The sequence below is a fragment of the Lepus europaeus genome, chromosome 1 (genome assembly GCF_033115175.1).
Source record: "Lepus europaeus isolate LE1 chromosome 1, mLepTim1.pri, whole genome shotgun sequence".
Lineage (NCBI taxonomy): Eukaryota > Metazoa > Chordata > Mammalia > Lagomorpha > Leporidae > Lepus > Lepus europaeus.
In genome coordinates this window covers 115515379-115526996 of record NC_084827.1, presented here as the reverse complement: position 1 = coordinate 115526996, position 11618 = coordinate 115515379, and positions in this window count along the sequence as shown.

The following is an 11618-nucleotide window of genomic DNA, read 5'->3' as shown; positions in this document are numbered from 1 at the left end:
AAGTTGCATATGTGTAACAGGTGCGTTCCTATGCCACAACTATCTAGGAGGCTGGAGAAACCTGCAGGAGCCATAGACGGAGCTTTCTGGAGCAGGAGGGGCTGGACTGTGGCATCCAGCTCGGCTGGAGAGAAGCACGCCGGCTCCCTCCCGAGGGGCTTGTGTTCCCCTGGATGCGCAATCTTTCCCATCTTGGAGTGGAGGAAGCCAGCAACCCAGACATGTCTGCGAGAGGCGCATCACCATCCCAAATGCGCTCACCAGCCATCACAGGTGGGCCCGCTCTTCCTTCCTGATCCTGGGGGCCTCAGCTGCTGCCCTTCTCAGGAATCCCAGGTGGGTCTCCTCCTTGTCTTCCTGGTGCCATCCCGAAGCCCGACTTCCAGGAGTTGGGGCTCATCTCTCCTGAAGACATGGGCGCCTTGTTGCCCACTTGGGTGGAGCCAGCTCTTTCTACTTCCCCTTTGTCATTCGAGTGACTGGGGGAGCACCGACGTCCCCCTCCTCCCACCCAGCGTCTCTGCCTGCTCTGTGGCTTTCTGACCCTCTCTCCAGCACCACTCTTTCCCTGTGCTCCCCGGGCATCTGCTTCCTCTGACCCTCGCCCCAGCTGCCGTCTTGGTCTCCTTCCCGTGGATGTTGTATGAGGAGGTCGGGTCACTGGGAGGTAATTAGGGGCGGGCACCGGTGGGAGGGCGGAGCCTCCTTGCTGGACTTAGTGTCTTCATAAAGGAGGTCCCTGGTGGAGCCAGCCCTTTCCCTGCTGTGAGCACCCAGTGAGCGGCAGCTTTTGCAGTCCTGCTGTCCGGCTTTGCAGAACCACAATTGACACTTTGTCCTTTATAAAGCCCCCAGGAGTGGTGCTTGACTTTAGCAGACCAGGGAGGAAGGCTGGGCACACGCAGGCTGCATAGCGTACTGTGGCATCATTAAAGCAATCTGTGGCCAATGTACTGGGTGGATTGAGCTTAGCTCCATTTGATGGGTACTTTGGAGTGGACTCGTCTCTGCAGGGATGAGGCCTGGGAACAGTGTGCACAGGAGCCCGGGCGCAAGCAGCATGGCTGTCGCTCCTCGGACGTCCGCGGTCCAGTAGGTGCGGGTTTCTCTCTGCATTTCATTCAGCAACAGTGTGATAGGAAACCTTACTTTTTGTTTATTCACTGTTTGTGTCTTTGCTGTAGCTTCCTAGTAGGCATTTGTTTTTTAATTGATGTGTAATTACTATCCAAAGGTAGCGTTGACCTTCCATTTGGTTAAAGCTTTTTTTTTTTTTTTTTTTTTTTGACAGGCAGAGTGGGTAGTGAGAGAGAGAGACAGAGAGAAAGGTCTTCCTTTTTGCCGTTGGTTCACCCTCCAATGGCCGCTGCAGCCAGCACATCTCGCTGATCCGAAGCCAGGAGCCAGGTGCTTCTCCTGGTCTCCCATGCGGGTGCAGGACCCAAGGACCTGGGCCATCCTCCACTGCGCTCCCGGGCCATAGCAGAGAGTTGGCCTGGAAGAGGGGCAACCAGGATAGAATCCGGCACCCCAACCGGGACTAGAACCTGGTGTGCCGGCGCCACAAGGCGGAGGATTAGCCTGTTAAGCCATGGCGCCGGCCTGGTTAAAGCTTTTATGATTTATGTGACCTTCATGAAAGTTTTCCAGTTTCATAAATATAGACCTAGTATTTATTCCTAGGTGTTTTTGAAAATTGCTGTTATCAACAAGTATTTTCCCATTATTTTCCAACTGGTTATTATTTTTAAATATAAAGTTGTTAAGGTTTTTCCAGTGTTTTTATGACTAAAAAGCTTCAATAGGGGACCGGCACCATGGCTCACTTGGTTAATCCTCCACCTGCGGTGCCAGCATCCCATATGGGCGCTGGGTTCTAGTCCCGGTTGCTCCTCCTCCAGGCCAGCTCTCTGCTGTGGCCCAGGAGTGCAGTGGAGGATGGCCCAAGTGCTTGGGCCCTGCACCCGCATGGGAGACCAGGAGAGGCACCTGGCTCCTGGCTTCGGATCGGCGTAGCTCCAGCTGTAGCGGCCATTTAGGAGGTGAACCAACAGAAGGAAGACCTTTCTCTGCCTGCCTCTCTCACTGTCTAACTCTATCTGTCAAGTAAAAAAAAAAAAAAAAAAAACAACTTCAATGGATGATGGTAAAGAGGCTACTTCAGAAAATTTATGGAAAAAAGGAATTAAAGGATTATTTTGGTGCCAGGGTCTTTTTTTTAATCCACATGAAATTTTCTCATTTTTGTGAACTTTTTTGAAGATGCTTCCTAAGCATTGACTTCAAAAATCTTTTGCACCAAAGTAAGCTGTATCTTTTAATTCCATTCGTCATGAGCCTTTTGAAGCACCATGGTTCTATGTTCAGGAATAAATTCTGAGACCAGGTAAATTTTAGAAAGTTCACTTGAGCCAAAAAACAGAAGAGGGAGGGGAAGGGGAAGAGCATTCCACGTGGTGACTCCAAGTGTTTCCACGTCCAAGGTGGCTAGCTTTATGCTTAGTTAGAAAAACAGCAAATGAGCGGCACAGATGACTGGCTTGGCGCACCTGGTGTACTCCGTACTTGGGTTTAATTTGGAGGCATCTGGCCTGGGATTGGCTGGGTCTCAGGTGCTTGGGGGGTGGGCATTAGGTTAGATTACAACTGCACCTGGAGCTTGGCTGCAGCTCAGTATTTGCAGAGGCCAGTTGGAGCTACAGCAGAGAGATGGACTGGAAGAGGAGCAACCGGGACTAGAACCTGGCTCCCATATGGGATGCTGGCACCACAGGTGGAGGATTAACCAAGTGAGCCACGGCACTGGCCCCCCATTGAAGCTTTTTAGTCATAAAAACACTGGAAGTTCAGAGGCCACTGTAGGACAAATTTCTTTTTTTAAGGTTTTATTTATTTGAAAGGAGGGTTACAGAAAGGGAGAAACAGAGAGAGAGGTCTTCCATCTGCTAATTCACTCCCCAAATGGCCACAACTGCCAGAGCTGGGCTGATCTGAAGCCAGACGTCAGGAGCTTCTTCCAGGCCTCCCACAAAGGTATAGGGGCCCAAGTACTTGGGTCATCTTCTGCTTTCCAGGCCATAGCAGAGAGCTGGATCAGAAGAAGGGCAGCCAGGACTCAAACCGGTGCCCATATAGGATGCCAGTGCCGTAGGCGGAGGCTTAGCCTACTACACCACAGTGCCGGCCCCATGGTTATATAGGCTTTACCAGAGGCTCCTGCCCAGTATCTCCCCAGTGTCTGATGGTTGGCTGCTGGTAGCATTACTTTGCTCCTGAATAAATGGCCATTTATCCACTGTATGATTCATGCACATTGGACTGTTACCCATTTTGGCAATTATGGCTACAAATAGGTGATAACACACAAGTCTTTGTACATCTTTTAATTAAAAAAAAATACCTTTGATGAAAGGTTTTTGTTTTATTCATTTGCAATTTTTTCTTTAATACAGGAGTGTTAGAAAATACATGGAAATGTGTATTATAAAAATACTATGTGTGGATTTCAAAAATTTTTTGCACCCAAACACTTATCTTTTAATCCCATGTTCCATAAACCATAAAAAGAGTTCATCAAAAGCCCTCCTGTTGTGTCTGTCTGATTCTTTTTACTCCTTGGGTTCAGATTACACCATTGTTAGGTCTTTTTAGATCACTGTTTGTCTCTTATGTTTCTGTTTTCCATCTTAATTCTCTGTTTCAAAGTGACTATTTTCTTTAACTATGACAAATCTAGTTATTGTAGTTTTCGGTTCTAGGACTTCCTTTTAGGGTTTTTCTTTTTAATACTTTTTAGGTCTTTGCTGAAGTTCCCTATCAGTCCCTCTGCAGCTAGGTTGGGATTGCTTGGCGCAGGAGGAGGAAGATTGTTCCGCAGGCTTTTATTTATTTATTTATTGAGATTTATTTGAAAGGCAGAGTTACAGAGAGGCAGAGGCAGAGAGAGAGGTCTTCCACCTGCTGGTTCACTCTCCAGATAGCCACAATGGCCAGAGCTGCGCCAATCCGAAGCCAGGAGCTTCTTCTGGGTCTCCCACACGGGTGCAGGGACCCAAAGACTTGGGCTACCTTGTGATTTCCCACTCCATAACAGAGCTGGATCAGAAGTGGAACAGCTGAGACTTGAAGCAGCAACCATACGGGATGCCAGCGCTTCTCCCAAGTCACTTTTCTTCTTGCCTGTCTCCTGTTGCTTTGAAATAGCACTGGTGAACTCTGCCCCCCCAGGGGGCGCTATTTTGGTTTTTGGTTTTTTGGGGGTTTTTTGGTGGTTCTTTGTTGGTTTGTTTTGGTTTTTTGGTTTGTTTTACTGAGAAAAGTTGGGGCAGGGTGGTTACCCAGCATCTGTCTGCCTCATACCTCAGTGATTTGAATTACCCGCATTTATCACTCGTGGTTTCTCACTTGTGATTTTTGTTTGTTAGCACCCTGGGTACCCACACCCCTCCCCCGGGTGCAGTCACAGGCTGTAGAAAGGTCACAGGCTAGCATGCGGTCGCTCTGAGTGCCACTGTAGGACTCTGGAGCTCTCTTCCCTGGCTCTGGCTGGAGGTCACCCTCAGCCCACTGCAGGGAGAGTGCTTTCATTGGACGGCTCACGTCCTGGTGGCTGGTGGGGAGGGAGGAGGAGAAAGCAGAGAGAGGGGGTGAGGGCAGCTGACAAAACACAGTCACTTGATGCCTAAGCTCATCCCGGGTGGACTCTGGTGGGCAGAACAAGTCACTAGGTCAGCCCACACTTGGGGAGGCACTTGGACAAGGCCACGAGCTTGTGAAGGCTGAATGGTGGGGTCATCTTGGAGGGCGGCCCACCTCACCTGCGGGAATTGGATTTACTTCCAGGCTTGCTCTCAGCAGGTGTCCAGAGGGCTCTTGGCCACTCAGCCCTGGATCCCATGGGGGTGTGCTCTGTGGAAATGAGATGGGCAAAGTCAAATTTCACAAATCACAGGGTTGTTTTTCTATACAAAGAATCTTCTCAGAACTGCTGAGATCAATCCCATTCATAATAGCTACAAAAACAATCAAATGACTTGAATAAACTTAACCGAGGATGTCAAAGATCTCTACAACCCACTTAAGAGATGGGCCAAGGACCTCAATAGACATTTTTCAAAAGAGGAAATCCAAATGGCCAACAGACACATGAAAAAATGTTCAGGATCACTAGCCATCAGGGAAATGCAAATCAAAACCACAATGAGGTTTCACCTCACCCTGGTGAGAATGGCTTACATACAGAAATCTACCAACAGATGCTGGAGAGGATGTAGAGAAAAAGGGACACTAACCCACTGTTGGTGGGAGTGCAAACTGGTAAAGCCGCTATGGAAGTCAGTCTGGAGATTCCTCAGAAACCTGAATATAGCCCTACCATACAACCCAGCCATCCCACTCCTTGGAATTTACCCAAGGAAATTAAATTGGCAAATAAAAGAGTTGTCTGCACCTCAATGTTTATTGCAGCTCAAGTCACAATAGCTAAGACATGGAATCAACTTAAATGCCCATCAGGATAGACTGGATAAAGAAATTATGGGATATGTACTCTATAGAATACTATACAGCAGTAAAAAAAAAAATGAAATCTGGTCATTTGCAACAAAATGGAGGAATCTGGAACATATCATGCTGAGTGAAATAAGCCAGTCCCAAAGGGACAAATATCATATGTTCTCCCTGATTGGTGACAACTAACTGTGCACCTAAAAGGAAACCTGTTGAAGTGAAATGGACACTATGAGAAACAATGACTTGATCAGCCCTTGTCCTGACTGTCAAGGAACAATTTACTACTTTATTCCTTTTAGTATTTTTTTGTTCTACTTAATACCATTGGTTGAACTCTTTAATTAACACACAATTATTCTTAGGTGTTTAAATTTAACTGAAAAGTGATCCCTGTTAAATATAAGAGTGGGCACATGCTCACTTGGACTTACCCCTAATGGCAGAGTTAGAAATGTGCCAGATTACCCCTAATGGTAGAGTGTATCTAACCCTAACCACCTGGCCTTACATGCAGATCTTTGGCCACCAGGTTACAATCCAAGACCATGTAGCATTAGTCTGAATTGAATGTGCTTACCCTTACCTCATGACCACTGGCAGAGCCTACCAACCCTTGTCCACTTTGCTTTGATAATCTGGCCTTATTGATATGACCATACTTCCTTGGCCTTGTTCACATGACCAGAACCCTAAATCATACAACCTAGGCCAGTTACCTGTCCTTGAACTGCTTCCTAAGATCCCTGGTCTTAAATATTTGTCCTTGTGGAAATGGCCTTGCAGTCAGGCCTTGTCACCTGCATAGAACCTCAAGTCCATATAGGCTTAGCCAGAATTCCCTGTCCTTACCCAACCCTTGCCTCTAACCCTGGCCCTCCCCACCAGTGCTTGCCTACTTGGCCCAAACCACATAGCCTTATCTTCCTGGTCTTAATATTCAGGACTTGCCCACCAGATGTGCTCTCCAAGGTCATACACTCCTGGTCACAGTTACCAGTCCTTTCTCCCAACACTTTGGTCACAGACTTTGCCACCAAGCATTTATGATCTGTCTTAACCATGTGGCCTTATTCACATGGCCATACTCTTGGACCTTGACTACCAGGTCACAACCCCTAGGCCCAACACCATTGGTCAGAATTCCATGTCCTTACTCTGACCTCATGGCTACTGGCTAGTCCATCTGACCTCAAACATCTGGCCTTATCCACATGTCCTTACCCATCTGGCCTCAGTCCTTGTCCACTTAGCTGGAACCCCAAGGCCACACAGACTTGAACAAAAGCTTCTCCTTACCCTGGTTCCCATGAATCCTGGCCTAGTCCACAAGCCCAGGCTCACCTATCCTAACTACCTGGTCTTATCCATCTTACCTTACACTCAGGCCTTGTCCCTGGATAAACTCCAATCCTCTATACTTAGAAACCATAATTCTGTGTCCTTCCTCTACCCCTATCCTGTTACCAGGCATTGCTAAGCAATGCTTGTGCACTCACTCTAAATTTTCTGTCCTTACTTGTTGTCCTTATGCTCAGGCCATACACCCCTGGTCACATTTGCCTTGCTATGTAGCCCCCCAACCCACTCCACCCTACCCCTTTGAATTCATGCCTTCCTGAAGCCATTGCTCAACTAGTCTTAACCATGTGTCCTTATCCTTATGGCCTTACACTCAGTCCTGGACCCAGTCTGAATTTGGGGGTCATACACAGAATTTCCTGTCTTTACCCATTCTGACCCAGCCACTGGTCTTGCCAATAAAAGCTTGCCTACCTAGCCTGAAGTTTCTAGCCTTAAACACCTAACTTTAGAATTAGGCCTTGCCCGACTGAAAAATACTTAAAAGCCATACAACTCTGGTCAGTGCTGTCTGTACCCCACTGGCCCTGACCCTTGGTCTTGCCTACCGATTCTTAGTATCCTGCCCTTGACCACCTGATAACAACCCCAAAACCATGTACAACTCGCCAAGATTCCCTGTCCTTTGACTACTGGTGGAGGCTACCAATCTCTATCCTCTTTGGCTTGGACATCTGGCCTTATCCAAGTGGCCTAATCTAACAAGCTTTTTAGACTTAGGCCTTGTGTACGCCTTCAGACACCAAGCCCACATAACCTTGGCCAATTTCCTATTCTTTACCCAGCCCCTTGACTCTGGCCTAGTTCATCAACCAATGATCACCTGGCATTATCTGGCCTTATTCCTATGATTTCAAACTCAGGGCTTAATCCTCTGGTCTTAAACCCATGGACATCAACCACTGGCAAGAATTCCACATCCTTTCTTTCATAAGCACTAGCCATGTCCATCAATCCTTGCCCCCTGACCTTAGATATCTGGCCTTATCTTTATGGTCAAACCCACTTGGCCTCATACTCAGGCCTTGAGTATTTGGCCAGAACCCCTAGGCCTCAAAATTTTAGTAAATAACTTGTCCTCACACTGTCATGAGCTCTGTCCTAGTCCATCAACCTTGTCCACCTGACCTTAACTATCTGGCCTTAACAAACTGGCTTTATACTAAGACCTTGTCCATTGGACATAATTGCCATAAACCCCTGGCCAACATTTCATATCCTTTTCCAGTCCCCATGATGACACTTGGCCATGACCATTCTAATGAATGTCAAGTGGCCTACACCCAATAACCTTATTGATTGGGCCTTATACTCAGGCCTTGTCTCCCAGAGGAGTTCCACAAGGCCATACACCACTGGATACAATTGTCGCTCCTTATCCTTACCCCTTTGACCACTGGCCTTACCTGTCAACCCATAGGACCTCATCTTAACCATCTGACCTTACTCATGTGGCCTTAAACACAGGCCTTAGCCATTGGGCCACAATCCCAAGGCCATATAATACCAGCCAGAAATCTGTTACTCTGAACCTACTACCACTGGCTGAGCCCACCAATTCTTGCCTATATGACTTGAACACCTGGTCTTATCCATATGAACTTACATATCTGGCTTTATGTACAGGCCTATCCACTTGGCTAGAAGCCCAAAGCCACTGAACTTTGGCTAATTTCCTGGCCTTACTCAGGCCCCATGATCCCTGGCCTAGTATGCCTTTTTTCACCTGGCCTTAACTATCTGTCCCTAAACACATAACATTACCCTTGGGCCTCTTCCCTGAGAACACCAAACCTATATACCCACTATCAGAATTACTTCTTATCTACACTATGACTCAACTCCTGGCCTTGCCTAGCAGTGCTTACACATTTGGCCTAAGCCATCTGGTTCTAACCTCTTAACCTTAAACATAGGTATTAACCCCTACCCCTCTAACAGTACTTGAAGACTATAAGCCCCTGGTCAAAACTGACTTCAATACCCTCTACCTCTTTGACCCTTGGCCTAGCCCTAACTGACTTTATGCACAAAATATTAAACTCAAGCATCGACTACCTGGTCTCAACCCAAAGGTTATATTACCAGTTTCCAATATTCCATGCTTTTACTCTTCAGTCCTAGACCACCAATCCTAACCTACCAGTCCTTCCCACATAACCATAACATTTGACTTTACCCACATGGCCCTACACTCAAGCATTCTTCAACTGGTCATATTCTAAGGTCATACAACCTTAGCCTATTGCTTGTTCTTACCTCTCCCACCATGACCCCTATCCCAGTCCACCAACCATTGCTCATGTGGCCTTAACGATCTGCTCCTATCTACTTGACCTTATATTCAATCCTCAACCAGCAGATGATATCTAAAGGCTGTACATCACTGTCAAAAATTCTATGCCCTTTCCTCGCCTCCATGACCTTTGGCTGTATCTACCCATCTACTCTAACATTCATGCTTTATTTACTGAGCTTGAAAGCCATGGCACCCAACCTTGGCTAATTACCTGTCCTTATGACTTTGTGGCCTAACCAGATAACCATTGCTCATGTGGCCTTAATTATCCGGCATTATCCACATGGCATTACACTCAGGGCTTGTCCTCTGGGAAGAATTCCCTGTGGTTCCCCAACTCCTCCACCGCTGGCCTTGCCCACCAAAATTTGACTGTCCTGAACTGTTTGGCTTTACTACCTAGCCTTACACTCAGGCCCTATTTCCTGATGAGTACTTTAAGGCATACAGATTTATCTGGTCATGTATGCTCCCTGCCCCCACCGTTGAATCCTAATCTTGCCACACAACCCTTCCCACGTGGTTTTAACCATATGTCCACGTGGCCTTACATTTGGGCCTTGTCCCCTGGACACACCTCCAAGTCCATATCCCTCTGGCCAAAATTTCCTGGCATTCTGCAAGCCCTGTTCCCATCCCTGTCCATACCAATCAAAACTTTGCTACTTCTCCTAAACTGATCCATTCACTTGGCCTTAAACTCAGATCCTACCCCCCTGACAAGTACTCCAAATCATATGTGCCTGATCACATATGCCTTTTTATATATATCCTTGCTTATCCCCCAGCTCTGCCCAAACCCTGGCCTTACCCTAAAACCCTTGTCCACCTAGTCTTAACCACCTGTCCTTGTCCCAAATGGCCTTACACTCAGGCCTTGCCACTGGACAGAACTCAGGTTCCTAAAACCCTGCTCAGAGTTTCCTGTCATTATTTATCCCCTCACTAGCCCTCTGGAAACCTCATGGCCTTAGCCTCAGATTTGGCTTCCATGGACAGTACTTCAAGGCTATACAGTCCTGGTCAAAACTGTCTATTCCACCTTCCACTTGACGCCTGAGCAGGCCTGCCAGTGCTTGGTGACCTGTCATGAACCATCTATCCTTATCTGCATGGCCTTATAATATGGCCTTCACCACCTGGTCTTAACCATAACACAGTACACCAAGGCCAGAATTCCATGTCCCTAACCACAACCCAGGACCATTGGCCAAGCCTATCGATCTTTTGCCACCAGTCCTTCCCATATGGCATTGAATATTGGCCTCATTCACGTGGGCTTACCTACCTGGCCTTACACTCAGGCCTTGCTTGCCTATCCCTAATTCCAAGTCCACACAATCTTTACTAATTTCATGTCTATATTATGCCATCCTTGACCCCTAGCCCAGCCCACCATCTCCTGCTCACCTGTCCTTAACCATATGTCCTTTTATATGGTTTTATATTTAAGCCATGATCCTCAGATGAGTTCTTCATGTCCTGGCTACAGTTCCCAGTCATGACTGCCACCCAGTTGAATCCTAGCAATGCCCACCGGTCCTCAGTGACCAAGTCTTAACCATTGGGCCTTATCCACATACCCTCACACTCAGGCCTTGTCCTCTGTATGGAACTGCAAGTCTATATACTCTGAGCCAAAATTCCCTGCCCTACCCCACCCTGAACCTGATTTTAACCTTGCCCACCCATGGTTACTTACTTGGCCTAAGTCATTTGACTTTAACCTCTTGGATTTACACTCAGGCCTTGTCCCAGTTACCATTACTCCAAGGCCATAAATCCTTCATCAAAAATGCCCATATAGACCCATACCACAATGACCCATTGCCTCATCTACTACTCCTTGATCACAAAGTCTTAACCATCTGGCCTTATCCACATGACCTTAATTTCAGGCCATGATCATCAGGTCATAACCCTAAGACGATGTACCACTCTATAGAATCCCATGTCCTTACCTTTCCCCATGACCACCAGCTGTGCATACTCCATCGTTCCCCTCCTGGCCTTGAACTAAGGCCTTAGACACAAGGCCTTAAACTCAGATTGTGTTATCTGGCTGAAGCCCCAATGCCACCCAACCTTGTCTAATTGTTTGTCCTTTCTATGCCTCCCAGGAACCTTGATCTAGTCCAACAACTCTTGCCATCTGGCCTTAACTCTGTCCTTGACCTCATTGCCTTACATTCAGAACTTCTCACCTGTATAGAACTCCAAGGCCATATATCTCTGCCAGGATTCCCTGTTCTTACCTCCCTCAGCCCTAACACCTGGCCATATCTACCAATTCTTGCCTACTTGGGCTAAACTATCTGGCCTAATCTACTTGGTTGTATACCTAGGCTGTTCTCCAAGATCATACAACCCTGATGATAATTGCTAGTCCATACCCCTTCCATTGCTGACCACTGACTTGCCCACCATACCTATTCACATCACCTGGCCT